Source organism: Petromyzon marinus, chromosome 1 (assembly GCF_048934315.1).
Source record: "Petromyzon marinus isolate PM22_M1 ecotype Great Lakes invasive population chromosome 1, UKy_Petmar_22M1.pri1.0, whole genome shotgun sequence".
Taxonomy (NCBI): domain Eukaryota; kingdom Metazoa; phylum Chordata; class Hyperoartia; order Petromyzontiformes; family Petromyzontidae; genus Petromyzon; species Petromyzon marinus.
In genome coordinates this window covers 21,678,500-21,694,050 of record NC_133667.1, presented here as the reverse complement: position 1 = coordinate 21,694,050, position 15,551 = coordinate 21,678,500, and the positions used below count along the sequence as shown (strand labels likewise).

The 15,551-nt window shown below is 41.5% G+C and overlaps 1 protein-coding gene across 17 annotated transcripts in view; it reads left to right on the top strand.

Annotated features, from left to right (window-relative positions):
* SNCAIP (synuclein alpha interacting protein) overlaps positions 1–15,551 on the top strand; it is a 222,656-nt gene that overhangs the window by 89,574 nt on the left and 117,531 nt on the right. For 2 of the 17 annotated variants that reach the window (XM_076065642.1, XM_076065598.1), the window contains exon 1: positions 1,457–1,732. The exons of 14 other annotated variants lie outside the window; for them this stretch is intronic. The gene's annotated coding sequence lies outside the window, so the exon portion shown is untranslated. Of the gene's footprint in view, positions 1–1,456; positions 1,733–15,551 lie in introns of those variants that run through there. One more of the 17 variants, XM_076065607.1, reaches the window with a different exon arrangement.

Sequence of the window (15,551 nt, the reverse complement as noted above, 5' to 3'; positions counted from 1 at the left end):
CAGCTTTCCCTTCGTCGACACACTGCTGCACAAAGGCCTCCTCCCCATGCCTTGTAGGCCATGGGCGGTTGTTTCACCATTCTGGTGCAGTGCAGGTTCGTACAGGGGCTATACAGAACTAATTCAGATATCACTTGCCGCTTGTGTTAGCCATGGACAGGCATTAAACTCGGGTTTATGGATTCATGGGGCAGTGCACTGACTACTGTAAAGGAAATATAGTATCTGCTGCCCCTTTGAATCGAGCGAGTCAGCGCTGTTTGCCTCTGATGCATTCTGACTGGTTTAGCTAATGTATTGAGTGGCAGATAAATATATAAGTTCTGGACCTGTTGTAGGAGGTCTCTGATATAAATGGCATAGTCGGTGTCATTTCAGATTTGTGCAATTCTTTAACTTAGGAAGGAACTAAAGCAGTATATATTTTTTTATATAATATAAGCAATATTTCCTGTGAACGACTTTGACGCAGTAGCAGGTAAAATATACTAAAATCATATGGCGATGCCTTGAGTTCATGGTATCCTTAAAACAAACATTTCCCTAGCTAATTATTGTTGAGTAAAATGAATGTAAAGTACACTGTGTGTGCCACTCATAGAATGTCCAAAGGGAATCCCAGGAACATCGTGAGAAAAGTTGAAATGTCTCTCACGGTGTGATATGAACGTTAAAATCTGAAGGGGGAAAAAATACCGTCAATGTACAGAACACATAAACATTACCGTAAGCTGGAAAGATGTATGACATTCTTTAGTCAAATATAATCATGTTATATGTATATATTTTTTAATTTGGCTAAAATTTGACGATGAAAATGTGCCCCTACTGTAATATGGGTAATTATTAAAATATGACACCACTTTGTGCAAGTAATTTTTAATGAGAAACCGCTTTACTATGCGACGTGTCACACCGCTTGGGGCAATTAATAAATGGGATTATTGGAGTCTTAATGTCATTTCGGAAGCTTAATAGCTCTGCGCTGCCTTTTTAAATATTCTACATCAGTGCCCGGGCTTCTTTCCCGTGGTATTGTTTTAGTCATGGAGATCAGCGGCTACTTATTTTTTATAGACAAAGAATGAATACCTTGACCAGGTTAAGCTTGGCAAGCATCAAAGCCATTATTTTTTTTTTCCATTGAAGCATCAATCCAAAAGAATTCATGCTGGATTCAGACCGCTTTGAAGACACAAGTGTATTTAACAGGCGTTTCCAAATCGGTGCCGTCTAATCCCCAGTGATATACGTGGGTAAAAAAAAATCTTGGTACGTCTCGGGGCCCCCCAGCCTCCCTTGGTAATGTCTGAGTCTGACAGGCACTCCGAGGCTGCTGGGAAATAGTGGAAGGGGGGGGGGAGGTCAGGTTTCTGCGTTAGTTGAAGGTGGACGAATTGTGGAGTGGGTTTGGTGGGGGCAGGGATGAAGCTGTTTGGGGGGAGGGGAGGGGGTTAAACGTTGAATTGCACCATCGGGATAAGATTGAGAGTCTGGCCGGGCCAGTCCCTCCGTCTGTTAGTCGCAGCACACGAGTTGGGTGAGCAGTAAACGCCTGCACCTCCGATGAGAACCGTTGCCTATGTACGGTACGAAATAAGTTTTACGTACATACATACACACACACGCGCGCACAAAAAAAAACCTGCCGCTTTTTTGCACGTATTCAGCTTCCCCCTTGTCACTCAGCCACGGGCAATGTCGCTGGCCAGCCGTCCGTCCGTCCGTCTGGGTGAGTTTATTTTGTCTCTGCTGCTGTGCTTGTGAAAACAAGGGCAGCTAGTCATAACTGCATTTAGATTACACTGATTGAGTTTATTTGGAAAGCTCCTGATTCCCGAAGTAATGCAGACGTCACTTTTGTACGTTGAGTTTATTTGTTATGTGATGTGTTTGTTTTTGTATTCTTTTGGGGGAGTCTTTAATAAATGAATGTTTTTGTTATTTTCTATAATCAGTGTGTAAGTGCTATGTTGTTGGTGTTTAATTTATTTGGATAAAGATTATGGGGGGCCGTGTTCTGTGGAGAGGGCAATAGTGGCTGAATTACATTTGACTTAATACATCAAGCATTCAAATGCATGTGAGCCAATGGCAATCTGCAACACAATACACGTTATATAATGTTGAACCAAGGGAGGAGAAGAGTTCGTTTTCTCTTCAACCACAATAGCACGTGGAGCTGCTTTGTGTGAATGCACTGCGGAACAACAGTGTGCCAATACCCATGCCATGTTTGGGCACAATGTACTTGCTTGAATGCACAGGTTCTCAAGTATGTTTGTGGTTGTTATGCTGGAGGGTTTCACACATCTTAACCGAAACAAACTTAAGCTGAAATAATGTACTTCCTGGCATGCGCGGAGACCTTGAAATGTATTGAAGAAATGCTAAACATACTCACTCAGAGTCTAGCACGCATGGCAAAAACACAGCAATTTAAACCACACATCAACATCAATTTGGGTTTCTCAAAGTAGTGAACTTTTTGCCGTTCTGGCAACACGTTCCTTCACCTCGCGGAGTACTGACCTGTATCATTTACAGTCAATTTACAGTTAGCGGAAAGGTTGCAGAGAATCTTTGCTGGACCTATTAGGACTTTCACAAAGTATTAACGTCCCAGTAGCTTGCCTGTCATATGCAACACTTGATGTTGCTCTACACGTTAAACGATTTTTCTTTTACATTCTGTGTTTTACCAATGTACTAAACGCATCAGATACAGATTATAGCCTTTTTCGATATCAGATTGCTCACTCACAGCAGAGCAACACGTCCTAATAAGGAACAGCCGTGGACTGAATCACTTTCCCGTGTCTAATCTGTGGACTTTTAATACCTTTTCTTTATGAGACACTATAAAGCTGCAGTAAAAACAACATGTTTGTTTTGCTCTTTAACAGCTTTGCACCCTCTTGTGATAATACAGCCAAAAGCATGTGCAAATGTTTATTTTACATCGATTTTCTCTTTGCAGTCTTCAATGGCTAGGCTCAGACCAGAACACTATGCACATCAATAAATCTCTGCATCAAACCTCTGAATTGTATTCACACTATGGCTGAGTGTCCATATACAATACAGTACTTGTGTAGACATTGTCTCCATGATTCATGTTACCATTACAGATGCAACGATGCATCGATACATTGATTCATATCGTCCCTTAAGCTCATGATACGTGTATCAGCTTTGCCTTAATACATTTTTGTTCATATACTTTGTATGTAATTGCTTCACATGACCATTCCAGCTACTAGGGGCCACTATATTCTCTCTTCTCATCTCCCATTTAGCACCTTCACAGAGGCCGCTGGGTCCACCAACTTGAAGCAGCATTCTCTTCCAACGCTGTCGATCGTATTCTCTCTATCGCTCATGTTTCCGTGTCATCCACCACAATGTCAATCTGTTTTAATCGCTCCTTTAATCACAGCACGACAATTAATTCAATCACATGGGGGAGAGGGGACGAACCGTTACATCCCTAATAACCATTAATTCACGGCTATCTGCCTCTTAAAATGCAAGAACTGCGTCACATTGAGTAAGACACACTTTGAGAAAGCTTTGAGTGTCTATTGTTTGGAACCTTAGCGAACAAAAAAAATCGAGGAAAAATGTAGTTTCTGCTGATTCGGGGCAATCTTTTGTAAATTCCACATTTTTTTGCTTCGTGGGTGATAAGCGAGAGTGAAAGTTGAAGCGCCCCGTGATGGTTAGGTTATGTCCTGGTGGCGACAGGACTAGCCGGTGCAGAGAGGGTGCGGAGAGGGTGCGGAGGCGGTGAGGTTGTCAGGGGATGAGACACATTTTGACAGGGCTATTAACGTCGGCGCGACGGATGAGCAACACTGTCATGCACCGTGAGGCAAGGGGCTGCAATTTCTTCAGCAGCTCATTAGCCCCGTGCAACGATAATTAATTGGCAGTGCAGGGTGGCAAAGAGCTAAAAAGGTTTGCTTTTTTACCCGACTTCAGATAGAAAAACACATTAGTCCAGTGTACTGTATCTACGAGATGTAAAAACGTGTTTAGGTGAAATCATAATGCCCACTAGTGATCTGGTTAATATTCACAATTCTTGGTCATGATTCTATGAAACATTTTAGGTTTTTTTTTTTACACTGTTGATAATGGTATCGCCTGTAGTGGTGGCAATGGGTGAAGTGAACCCGTTGGTGTATACAGTACTGCGTACTGGTCTCCCTCGCTTTATGCGGGTTCCATTTTGTCTATTCCGCGTATATGCAGCTCACCCCTATTTCTACCCGAAATTCGCTCTATGCGGTTGGAATTCACTCAAATGCGGCTCTGCGGTCAGACGAGGGACAACACTGACTGCTGTGTGCACTACGCGCTACTCGGCAGGCAGTTGGCGCTAGCGGTTTCGCTTTGTGCACCCCTTTTGTTTGGAAAGTATCCACTACCGCGTAAAGCGAGGGAAACCTGTGCAACACGCGGTTGTTAAAATATACTGTTAAAATATAAACATCACGACATGCTATTATCAACATTGATTCTTGAAAATGGATACAGGAGCTTGACAATCGATGTTAATTGATTATTCAAATGCATCGTTCATCCCATAAATATCGGGGTTATTATACGTGAGGTCAGCTGGTAAGGCAAACTAATGCATTATACTTATTCTTGGTTCTTTACGGTAATAGTAGTTTTGTGAAAAAAGTAAGGACGAAAACAATATAACACCCCTAGAGTTGTCGGGAAAATGCACACATTTTACAATTGCTACAAATATCCGTGACAGTTGTAATTTCATTATTACCACTGTAACGGATATTTGACTCTGATCAATCTTACACTACGCCATTCTAACGCGAATCACACTGAAGCGGGCAACTGATTTTTTTGTTCACTGAATAATTATGAAAGGGCTGGCTGGAATTTTAGACTTCGGAGGAGGGATATTGACAGCTAAGCCAAAGGCTGCTTGGGGAACTGTGGAGACAGCCGAGGAGAAAGAGCAATGTGCCATCGTGCAGAGACTGATGGTGTGTATGTTCCGGTAATGAAGTGCCCCGTCCTCGGTTGAATACTGCATTAGTGCAGTACTAATGCAAGACATGTTTCAGCGCTTCCTGGCCACTGCATACAGCTCACGTGACTTTATGCTTTTATTTTGTTCTGTGTCTGCAAACATCCTCGTAAATATGCAGCAAACCAAGGGTCGTCCAGAACTTGAGCCATCTAATACGGCTTGCCCTTTCAAACAGACACATGATGATCTCATAGCTAGCTGCAGGAGAAATCCACAGATATTAATTCAGTATACTTTCTAGGGAAGAAAAACACAGATGTTTGATATTACAGTACGAAGGGCCTGATATCCATCGTCTCTCGGCAAATGTTAGGCAATAAAGAAGTCGGTGTCAAAAAAAGTATACTTGTTTTGCAATTGGCTTTAGTTTCTACTAAAACAACTGCAATGGGTGGTAGTTTTGTGCGTAATTTCTGCGCTGTGTTACGGACGAAATTGAATATTTGAAACAAATTCAGAAATACCTAGGGCTTTGCAGGTGCTCTTTGCGTCGTGCTATATAAAGGTTTATGAGTTCTGAGACACGCGATCGGGTAACAACAACGACGCTGAATGTAGAAGCACAGCTGCGGGTATATTACCTTCAGCGCTGCTCCACGTGTTTTAATATTCTCAATGAAGATTCTGGCATGGTGCAACAGTACTGCATAGCGTTTAAAATGCTAAATCATACTTTATTATTTTGATTCAGTTCCCTTATTTCGCCGCAACCGAAAACCACGCAGTCCTAAACAGGAACCGCTCTGAGAAACAGGCAACCACTCGATTGAAAATTGCTCCCAATTTCTTTTGCATTCATCGAACTCTCAAACCGGCACCTGTATTAAATCAAATGTTAACAATTCTGGGTTGCGCTGTGTTATTAGTAATGTGAATAATAGTGGTTGTGAAAATAAATAAATAAGCCTTTAAAATATAGCGCAACTAAAACGATTTTTTTTAAGGTCACGGTCCTGACCCTTTTGTAGTGCCAATTTACTGTAGATTTCTGCGAAGCACAGTCTTTCACGTTTACAGCCCTGTCTCAGAGCGCTCCGTGTGACATGCAGGGGTGGCTGAGTTATTGCCTGCAATATCCCCACTGGTGCCTGCACGGGGTTCGGGTCATCTGAATGAAAGGCGCCCCACACGACTGCTCCGCGGTGGGGTTTAGCGTTGCCCGAAATGCGCGCTCTCCTTTCCTCCTTTCGTGTACCGCATGACCCCACCCGCGACACATCACGTGTTTAGAAAGTCTACCGCCACTCACCGCCGACATCGCGGAATGGGTATTCAAGACGGCTCTTTGTAGAAGACGCGTCTTTCACGTGCACTAGCATGTTGGAAGATGGATATAATTGCGAACGATAATGAAAGACAAATGCTATGAGAAGGCCAATGACAAAACCTCTCTTTGACCTTTGACTGCAGCCAGAGTGAAACTAAGCACCAATAATACCCTTCTGCTAGTAAATCCTGGGAAAGGGCTGTCGTTCAAACGTACCCACAGGTCCGTTAGTGAGAAATGGGCTGAGATGTTAGAAAAGAGCACGCTATTGATGCTGAGCCAATTGAGTACGGCCTGTCAAATCATATGAGCAGCTCTCCATTATCGCCAAATGCATGCACATGATATTAGAGACTTGCGTTGGCAGCACATACGAGAGCTGGTGCTTCCATTTAAACATTTGAATGTTTTCATGAAGCTACTTTTTGTGATACGCATTTAACTAGATTTCTCAACCTCTTGAAATAGCCAATAACATTTTCTTGGTTAGTTGTGTCATGAAAGTTATTCGCATTATATTCTTGGTTCTTTCGGTAAAGTCACGTAGAAGGGAAACATTAAAATAATAAAAAATATAAAACAATAAAATTCTCACGACGTTTCGACTGCAACACAAGCAATCATCATCAGATGTGAAAACCACAGCAATACAATTAGAAAAAAGTGGCGTTTTTTAACGTTAGCACCACGGAGAGCGATTTGGCAGTTATTCAGATGGACGAGTCCATCTATGGTCGGAAAAAAGAGGGGGGAGACGAAACTAATGCATGCGGTCTGAAAACCACCGTAAGCGTAAACAATCAATTAAGATCCGAAATGGTTTATCAAATCCTTCCAATGATTGCTAAGCCAGAATACATTTTTTCGGTTGAAATTGTCTCTGTGTTTGTATATGTGGATAGCCTCATGAACGAATCTCTCATGGTAGCCAGATGGCTTACATTGACTTCTCCAAGACAGAGCTTCTTTGCAAGCCATCTGGCTACCATGAGAGATTCGTTCATGAGGCTGTTCACGCTTACAGTGGCTTTCAGACCGCATACATTATTTTCGTCTCCCCCCTCCTCTTTTCCGAACACAGATGGACTCGTCTATCTGAATAACTGTCAAATCGCTCTCCGTGGTGCTAACGTTAAAAAAAACCCGCCACTTTTTTCAAATTTTCTTGCTGTGGTTTTCACACCTGATGATGATTGCTTGTGTTGCAGTCGAAACGTCGTGAGAATTTTATTGTTTTATATTTTTTATTATTTTATTGTTACCCTTCTATGTGACTTTACTGAAAGAACCAAGAATATGAAACCCTGCAGTCATGAAAGCTTTAAATCAAAATGTATTCGCATTAGTCACAGAATGTGTTAAGCCACTGGGATCCCGCTGATAAAACATTGTCAAGGTTTTGACAAACACTTGGATTACACTCAGAGCTTTCTGAATGAAACTAAGTGCCATGTTACCTTTGTTATCACTGAGATTCACTGTCTTTAATATGTACTCCCTCATTGTTTTCATGTAAATTAAAATATTAATTCCTAAACTATGTAACAAGAACAAGACGTAATTCTGATAGTTTTGCTGCCTATTTGTCAATAAACTGATTCATGAGGACAATCCCCAGACTGTAAGTCGTGGGAGATGTTTGACCATACTTCACCACACTGATGAGTGGGTGTTGATAAAAGAGTGGTCGAGGAGTAGTTAAAATATCACTCACATTGATGTTAACAGTGGCTGGGAATTGAACTCTGGTCGCCAAGTTCATAGCGCTGAGCGCTCACCACTGAGCCGCCACTCCACACCCCAGGAGAATAAACATCGGCGTCAATTTTAGCAATGAGGCACACGTCCAATCTGAAGTGAAAATTATTAATCTAACTTCAGTTACATGTTTCACTAAAAACTAAAATCTAAAATAAGCTCCCACTGTGCCAGACGTAGTCGGCTGTTCTCGAGATAGGTAGCGTTATTCAAGAACACAAGACTTTGAATTATTTGAGCACGTGTACTCTCACATTTTCAAAACAGGCTCTAAGGCCTTCGAGAGGTTCTCTTAAGCAATCATTCATATCCCCATTCCGTGTCAAATGTGTGCCCAATAATGTGTGAGGTCTCTTCCTCAAGAACGCTGGCATGGTGAATGGCGAAGGATTCTTACGGCCGCACGATGCAATTCTTGCAGTCTAATTATGTCATTTTTCAGCAATGCCGTTGCAAGTTTCCATTGAGTGATGGAAATATTATTAAAGCCATAAAAATTGCAGGCAGTCTCTGTAAATCCCTACACCAATGCAGATTATAGACAGCAGTAAAAAGGTGGTTAAGATTTGAATGCATCATTTCAGATACTTCAGTGAATGCTGAAGTATGCAAATACATCATCACCAAAGAGATGGATTGCTCAAGCCACACATTTGCAGTGTGATGTGTTAGTCACTGTACGCACAGTAAATGTTTTTCTTTGTTTCCATTCACGTACTACTTTCGCACCTCCGATTAGGACGGTTGGCTACGTACGGTGCGAAAGAAGTTAAACAGTTTCCGGCATGGTGAAAGTGTTTCGAATTACCTTTGGGCCTTGATATATGTAGGTGAAGCTGCACGCACAGTATGTTAAATGGTATACATAAAGGTGCAGCCCTGCAATTACTCAATCACGCCACTGTTGGCAGAAGGCCTTCACTAAAAACTGTTCTAGAGAGTCCTTCTTTCTGGAGGCTGGCCAGACATCTTAGAAGAAGTGGGAGCACCCACGCTTAACCCCACCACATGCGATTTACCAACCTGCTAACTGTTGTATATCCATTCCTGCTGCTGAGTGGGCAGAGGCAGTGGGAATTTAAGAAAGTGGCCCATTGTTTCAACTTTCCGCACCATGAGATTGAACTGGCAATCTCAGGCTTTGCAAAGCCATAGTGCTAACCCATTACATCACAGCAGTATCCCAAAGTGTCTGTGGTTTGATCGAATTTAATTTATAAGTTGAAGTGTATTGAATAAGCAGCACAGTGTACTTTGCAATATCGACTTGTTTTTTTTTATTATATATACAGTACATTTTATTAATGCACATACAGACTTTAATTTGTTAGGTGAGAGCTCTTTCTGGAGACAACAAATCTCTGTTAAAAGGGCAACTTCAGTCGACAAGGGACAGCAGTGCATTCATTTTTAAATTATGCCACTGCACCATACATGATATGCATATCCTGCCACAGCAAAGTAAGACTGCTGGCATAATATTAGGTTTCTCTCACATTGTAATTTAACCAAAGAGTAATCATGTATGTGTGCAGTGCTCACTCACACATTGTATTACTGTGCTGTATTGTGTAATTCACAGCAGTCAGCTCATTAGACACAAGCCATAGCCAAACCAAGTTTGGTTTATGGAGGCCAGAACATATCAACGTTCTCAATTACACGTTTGCTTTTTTTATAAACACAATTTCGGATAATGGAATACCCTGCATTATTCCACGTTCATATCTAGAGTAATTATTGTAATGATATTCAGCTGGTTGGATATGGGTAGAGCTGTCAGTGCATAATCAGAGGTTGCAAGTTCAAATCGGCCATGGGTTGACTCAGCCCATCATCGTTTCAGGGTTGTAAAAAAAAACGGGTAGGCTTTTGTGGTAATTAAGTTAAGCTATTCTAAGAATGACTGATCCCTACCATGAGATGACATTTAGATGCACGTATTCTAATTGAAAGAATAGATTTTCCATTGATGATTTAATGCATTATTACATGCCTCATAGTCATCCATTAACATCACCATCATTAGACCTCCTTTTGCCAGTACCAAAATATAATAATAGGGTTTTTCCCTTTTTTTCTGGCAACAAAACTGAAACCTTTTTACAAGGATTCATGCCTGCATTGACCACAATACCTGCAGTCACAATGCAAACAAAAAACATACTATCATAATATATGCATTGTCCTTGAAACTGATTTGTTTGCATTTTGACTGCAGGTATTGTGGTTAATGCAGACATGAATCCTCGTAAAAAGGTTTCAGTTTTGTTGCCAGAAAAAATGGGGAAAACCCCTATTATTAATAACATCACCATCTTCATCTTAATTTGGATGAAATTAGTCCCTCACTGTCGTGCTCTTCTTTTTATTTCGTGATATTACACATAATAGGATGGCCAATCTGTGCCTAATGTGGATCATCCAGACGGACCATGGATATTACGAGTTGCGGATAAGAAGGCTACAATGGATGAGAGAAATTGTCTTGTCACGTCGTTGACGTCACCGAAGGGACCCCGTTACTGCTTAAAGCGCTTTCGGTGGTGCTGTGCTTGAGCATCTCAAGTTACAGCTCTTCGATTACATATTGTATTGCCTATAACTCACTACTTTTATCAAGACGTTCAAGGTCACCGGTATTGCAAACGCTTTGCAAAAGAAGCTAGGTCGGGGTTCGGTTCACTTTATTTTTTTTTTAATGAGACGAGACCGACGATGATTGACAGTTTTAATCCAAATGCACTGTACTTGAAATTAAAAAAAACACTAGCGCTCACTGAACTGAGCTACGGCATTGGCCGTCCAGTTCTCCTCCTTGAATTCCACGTCCGATTGAGGCATCATTAACCTTAGTGCCCTCTCACTGTTATCAGGGCAGCATTTAACTCAATGAAAAAAAGCACATCGTACAAATATCGATATCCCAGACAAGAGAGGAGTCCATCTTGCACGTCTTTTACCAGCACTACAAATGTAATACAAGTGACTAAATATTGCAACTGGGTGTGTGGTTGTCGATCCAGTGGGGGAAAAAAACACTGTCGTTTTTGGGAGTATGGAATAACAGGTAAGACAATTCACTAATGAGAGTAGTCATCCTCAGATATAAAGACGATGTGAGGATGTTGCGGCAATTGGCCCAGGTCACTGCATGTCATGGCACAAGTGTACCGTGGGTGTAAGGCGACCCGACAACATGTACACTTACCTCTAACATCTTGACTTCAAGCTTTCGTGACTGCAGGAAAAGCCACGTAGATAGAAAAAATAATTTAAAAAATAATAACAATATCACGAAGTTTCCATCGCAACACACGCAATCGTCATCGTTGTGTTGCGATCGAAACGTCGTGATATTGTTATATTTTTTTATATCTACGTGGCTTTACCGAAAGACCCAAACAATATGATTACCTCTAAGATTTTAAAAATACTAATGGCTGTTGTGATGAATGAATGCTAACTCAACTGATCTTTATCACCAGCCACGAGATGAGCACCGCCAGTCATGTGGTTCCCTCGCCCCATGCGTTGAGAGACCTCACCAACGGAGCGTGGAGATTTGACATCACACCCAAGAATAGTGGGATTTTCATCTGGACATGCGTAGCTGTGGTTAGGCGGGAATTAAATAGAACGTTGTTTCCTTTTTGGACACGTAATTTAAATGAGGTAAGATGCCCTTCCATGCACCATGTCTCAGGCACAGGAAGAACCTGAGTGTGTATTTAGTTGCGTTTACAGCTCAGTGAGCAAGTTAAACAGGACACTCGAGGGTCTGCGGTTGATTGCACCACACGGCGATTACCTATCCACCTTGTTTCTCTCATCAGAGATAGAGAAACAGACAAGGAGAGCAAAGCAGCGGCCTTAAAGAGACCGTAATAAAATTGTCCAGTCACCTGTTTTTAATTCACTCTAATTGAATGCAATGTGGCGATTCCTCTGTATACAGGTTCAGAATCTAAGTGCGCTTCTCTAAAGCACGCTGCGATGTAGAGAAAAGAACATCACTGTGGATGCTTGTTATCCTTCCCGCCAACCTCTTATTGATACTTACAATCTGACATGAAGGTGTAAGTCGACGAGGTCTTGATTATACAAATAGATCAACCTCAGCTTAATGCATTGTGGTTGTCATCGGCATCATCAACCCTGCTCAATACGCCGCTGTACGAGAGCCTCTTCAACCCTCTCGCCATCTTTCAAGAGCCCGCAGCTGTGGCTTCGCATTGTATAATTATATCAAGGTTATAGTTACATATTTTCAAACCTCTGGTGTTTTATTTTCAGTTTAACTTTTGGTTCGACACTGAACATTCATGCGTGCGACAAGAGGGTTAGCATTGTTGAAAAGTTGATAGTTACGCTTATTCTCGTAGATTTATTTTATTTACGAGGCAAGTAGATGAGAAAGTTCACGGATGTAAAAAGTACCCTCCCCCCATACTTGCACTATTATGATTAATGCAGAATTGTGGGTGTGCAACCTTGGCCGAATCACACAAGTAATCGTTTCCCACTATTGCAAATAACGTGGGGACATGCGGATGAATGCGGTTTTACCTATCTGCCATGAAGAAAAAAAAGCCAACGTAATAAAAGTAATAGTTTTTCAAAAGTCAATTATTTAATCAGGAAAGCCTCAAGATATATATTTTTCGCAAGCGGTTGCTGCTTTGGCATGTTTGTCCAACACCATTAACGAGTGTTTGACACGTGCAGAGAAACTGGGAAAGCTGGGTAAAACCAGCGAAAAAAAATCCCATCACTTGGTCACATCGCAACCACACGTTTCAATCATCCGGCAAGCTCTGGTGGTTACCCAACCAAGTATGAAGCATATTCAATCTTGCTTAGCTTCTGAGGTCGAATGGGATCATGCACATGCAGGTTAATTTAACCATTGAAACATGATGCTCAGCACCACCCTTTTATCTTAAGTATTTATTGGCCATAATGTGTTCAAAACTAACAGCCAGAAACGATGTCAAGCATAATAAGAAATTATAGGAGCAAAAACATGGTAAACTGTTAATATTTAAACTATAAAAACTGAACTTGTTTTTTTTTTTACCAGGTATGGCCCGCTGAACTATATAGCTCTTTTTAAGAAGTGACCTGCTCACAAATGATAGCTCAACGAAGTGGCTTATCATGTGGAAATTTATTGCAGTCAAATACTCTAAAAGCATTTTTCTAAATGTGGAGGGATAAACCGGAGGACCTGGATAAAAATCTACGTGACTACAAGGACAACGTGCAAACTCCAAATATACAGCAGGCGTCAGGGTTGGGATCGAACCCACGACCTCCTGTATACCAGGTGGGGTATTTAACATCTTACCACCATGGTGCCCAGGACTTTGGACATTATTCCTACTGCTGTTATGTCCTTTCTTGCCATGTTGTAAAATAGGGATTGTGTAGCCAGTCCACATGGACTGACAGGGCCAAGACACTATTGTTAAACTCTATTCTACGTTTGCCTAGCAAACAGCACGGAGATGAAAAAAGACGCGTAAAAAAAGACGAGGAAGGAGTGACGTTGGTTGGGTATTCTGCTGCAGTGGAAGGAGAGGCCTGTGGTGGGGTGGGCAACAGGGAGAGACGAGGGGAGTTAAAGGCTGCACGGGAGTGATTTCATGTTTTTTCAGCCCTTTTCAAATGTCTGGAAAACATTTCTTTGAGCACTGTTGCCAAGCCAAGGCTAGGAACACTGAGGCCCAGAGCCGTGCTGACCTTGTATGGAGCAGCGCCGTGGTGCAACTTGGCACAAAGCTCACGCTGGATTTCTGATGGCGAGATTGCGAGTGTCGTGGGCATTGGTGCAACACGCCAAACAGCCGAATCCATTTAGAAAAATAATAATAAATTGCTTTAACCTTTTTTTTTGCATCAGCTTGAAAGGTGCCGTTAAAAGTCCTTTCATGTAAGCAGCAGCTGCGCTGGCCATCCGGTGAGGTCGTGGCAGAAAAATAAAAACACCTAAATAGGGTATAATGCTTGTAGTCACGTCAAGGCACGATCGGCCACAACAGCTGTATTCACCAAACAAATATTTTGGTGCTCACTCAATCCTAAAATTCATCTAAATTGCAAACAGACATAAGTGTTGCCACAAAGGAAGGGGAAAAAATTCAGGTATTGGAATTGTTTACCCCAGTGCATGTGCTGACAATTATCTTTATTTTTTGGCTAAGAATAACTTTCCATTAGGTTGTCTGAACTGTTTTACATCACGAAGTATAGCTACGCTTTCCAAAAAGTGTCAAGTTCAGGACAGAACTGTCCCGTCGATGCTTTTAGACAGATTAAAGTCTTTGAGGGATGTCGTTATTAAATCTCTTGAGTGCTAGAAAAATAAAATCATTTTAACATGTATGAATGGAATCTTTGCAGAAGTCAGCCCTTTCATAATTAAAAATTGCATTGAGGCATTTATAAAAGCAATGGATGGTCACATTTTCTGGGATGAGCGTGGGCTTTTTGGTGGCGCTTTTTAAAATGTCAAGCTCACTTCTTTATGCAAATTGGTGTTCTTATATTTTACGTCACTCATTTGGGAAACATTTATTTGTTTGATTTAAAGCTTTCGTGACTGCAGGAATTCATATTCTTGGTTCTTTCGGTAAAGTCACGTAGAAGGGAAACAATAAAATAATAAAAATATAAAACAATGAAATTATCACGACGTTTCGACTGCAACACAAGCAATCATCATCAGGTGTGAAAACCACAGCAAGAAAATTTTGAAAAAGTGGCGGGTTTTTTAACAAAGCTATCACTCCAACCATGGAAGGACCCTCTTGAGGAGCCTTTCAAAACCATCACTTTACCCTACATTGCGGGGATCACAAAAAAGATCTCCAAAATCTTGAATAAACACAAGATCCAGGTCCGATTCAACACATTACATAAAATCCGTGATCTGGTTCCGTCTGTAAAAGATCATGGACATACAGTACCCTGGCGTCTACAAACTAAGTTGCCTCTGTGGTAGTAGTTACATTGGAGAAACCAAACGACATATCTCGGACCGCATTCGTGAACACAAAGCAGACCTAAAACACGGTAGGACCAACACCTCGGCCGTGGCAGATCACTGTTATAATTCAGTAGGCTCACATGACATTGACTTCTCCAAGACAGAGGTTCTTTGCAAGCCATCTGGCTACCATGAGAGATTCGTTCATGAGGCTATCCACATATACAAACACAGAGACAATTTCAACCGAGAAGATGGATTCTGGCTTAGCAATCATTGGAAGGATTTGATAAACCATTTCGGGTCTTAATTGATTGTTCACGCTTACGGTGGCTTTCAGACCACATCCATTATTTTCGTCTCCCCCCTCCTCTTTTCCAAACATAGATGGACTCATATTCTTAGCTCTTTCGGTAAAGTCACATTGAAGGGAAACAATAAAATAATAAATATATATAAAACAATAAAAA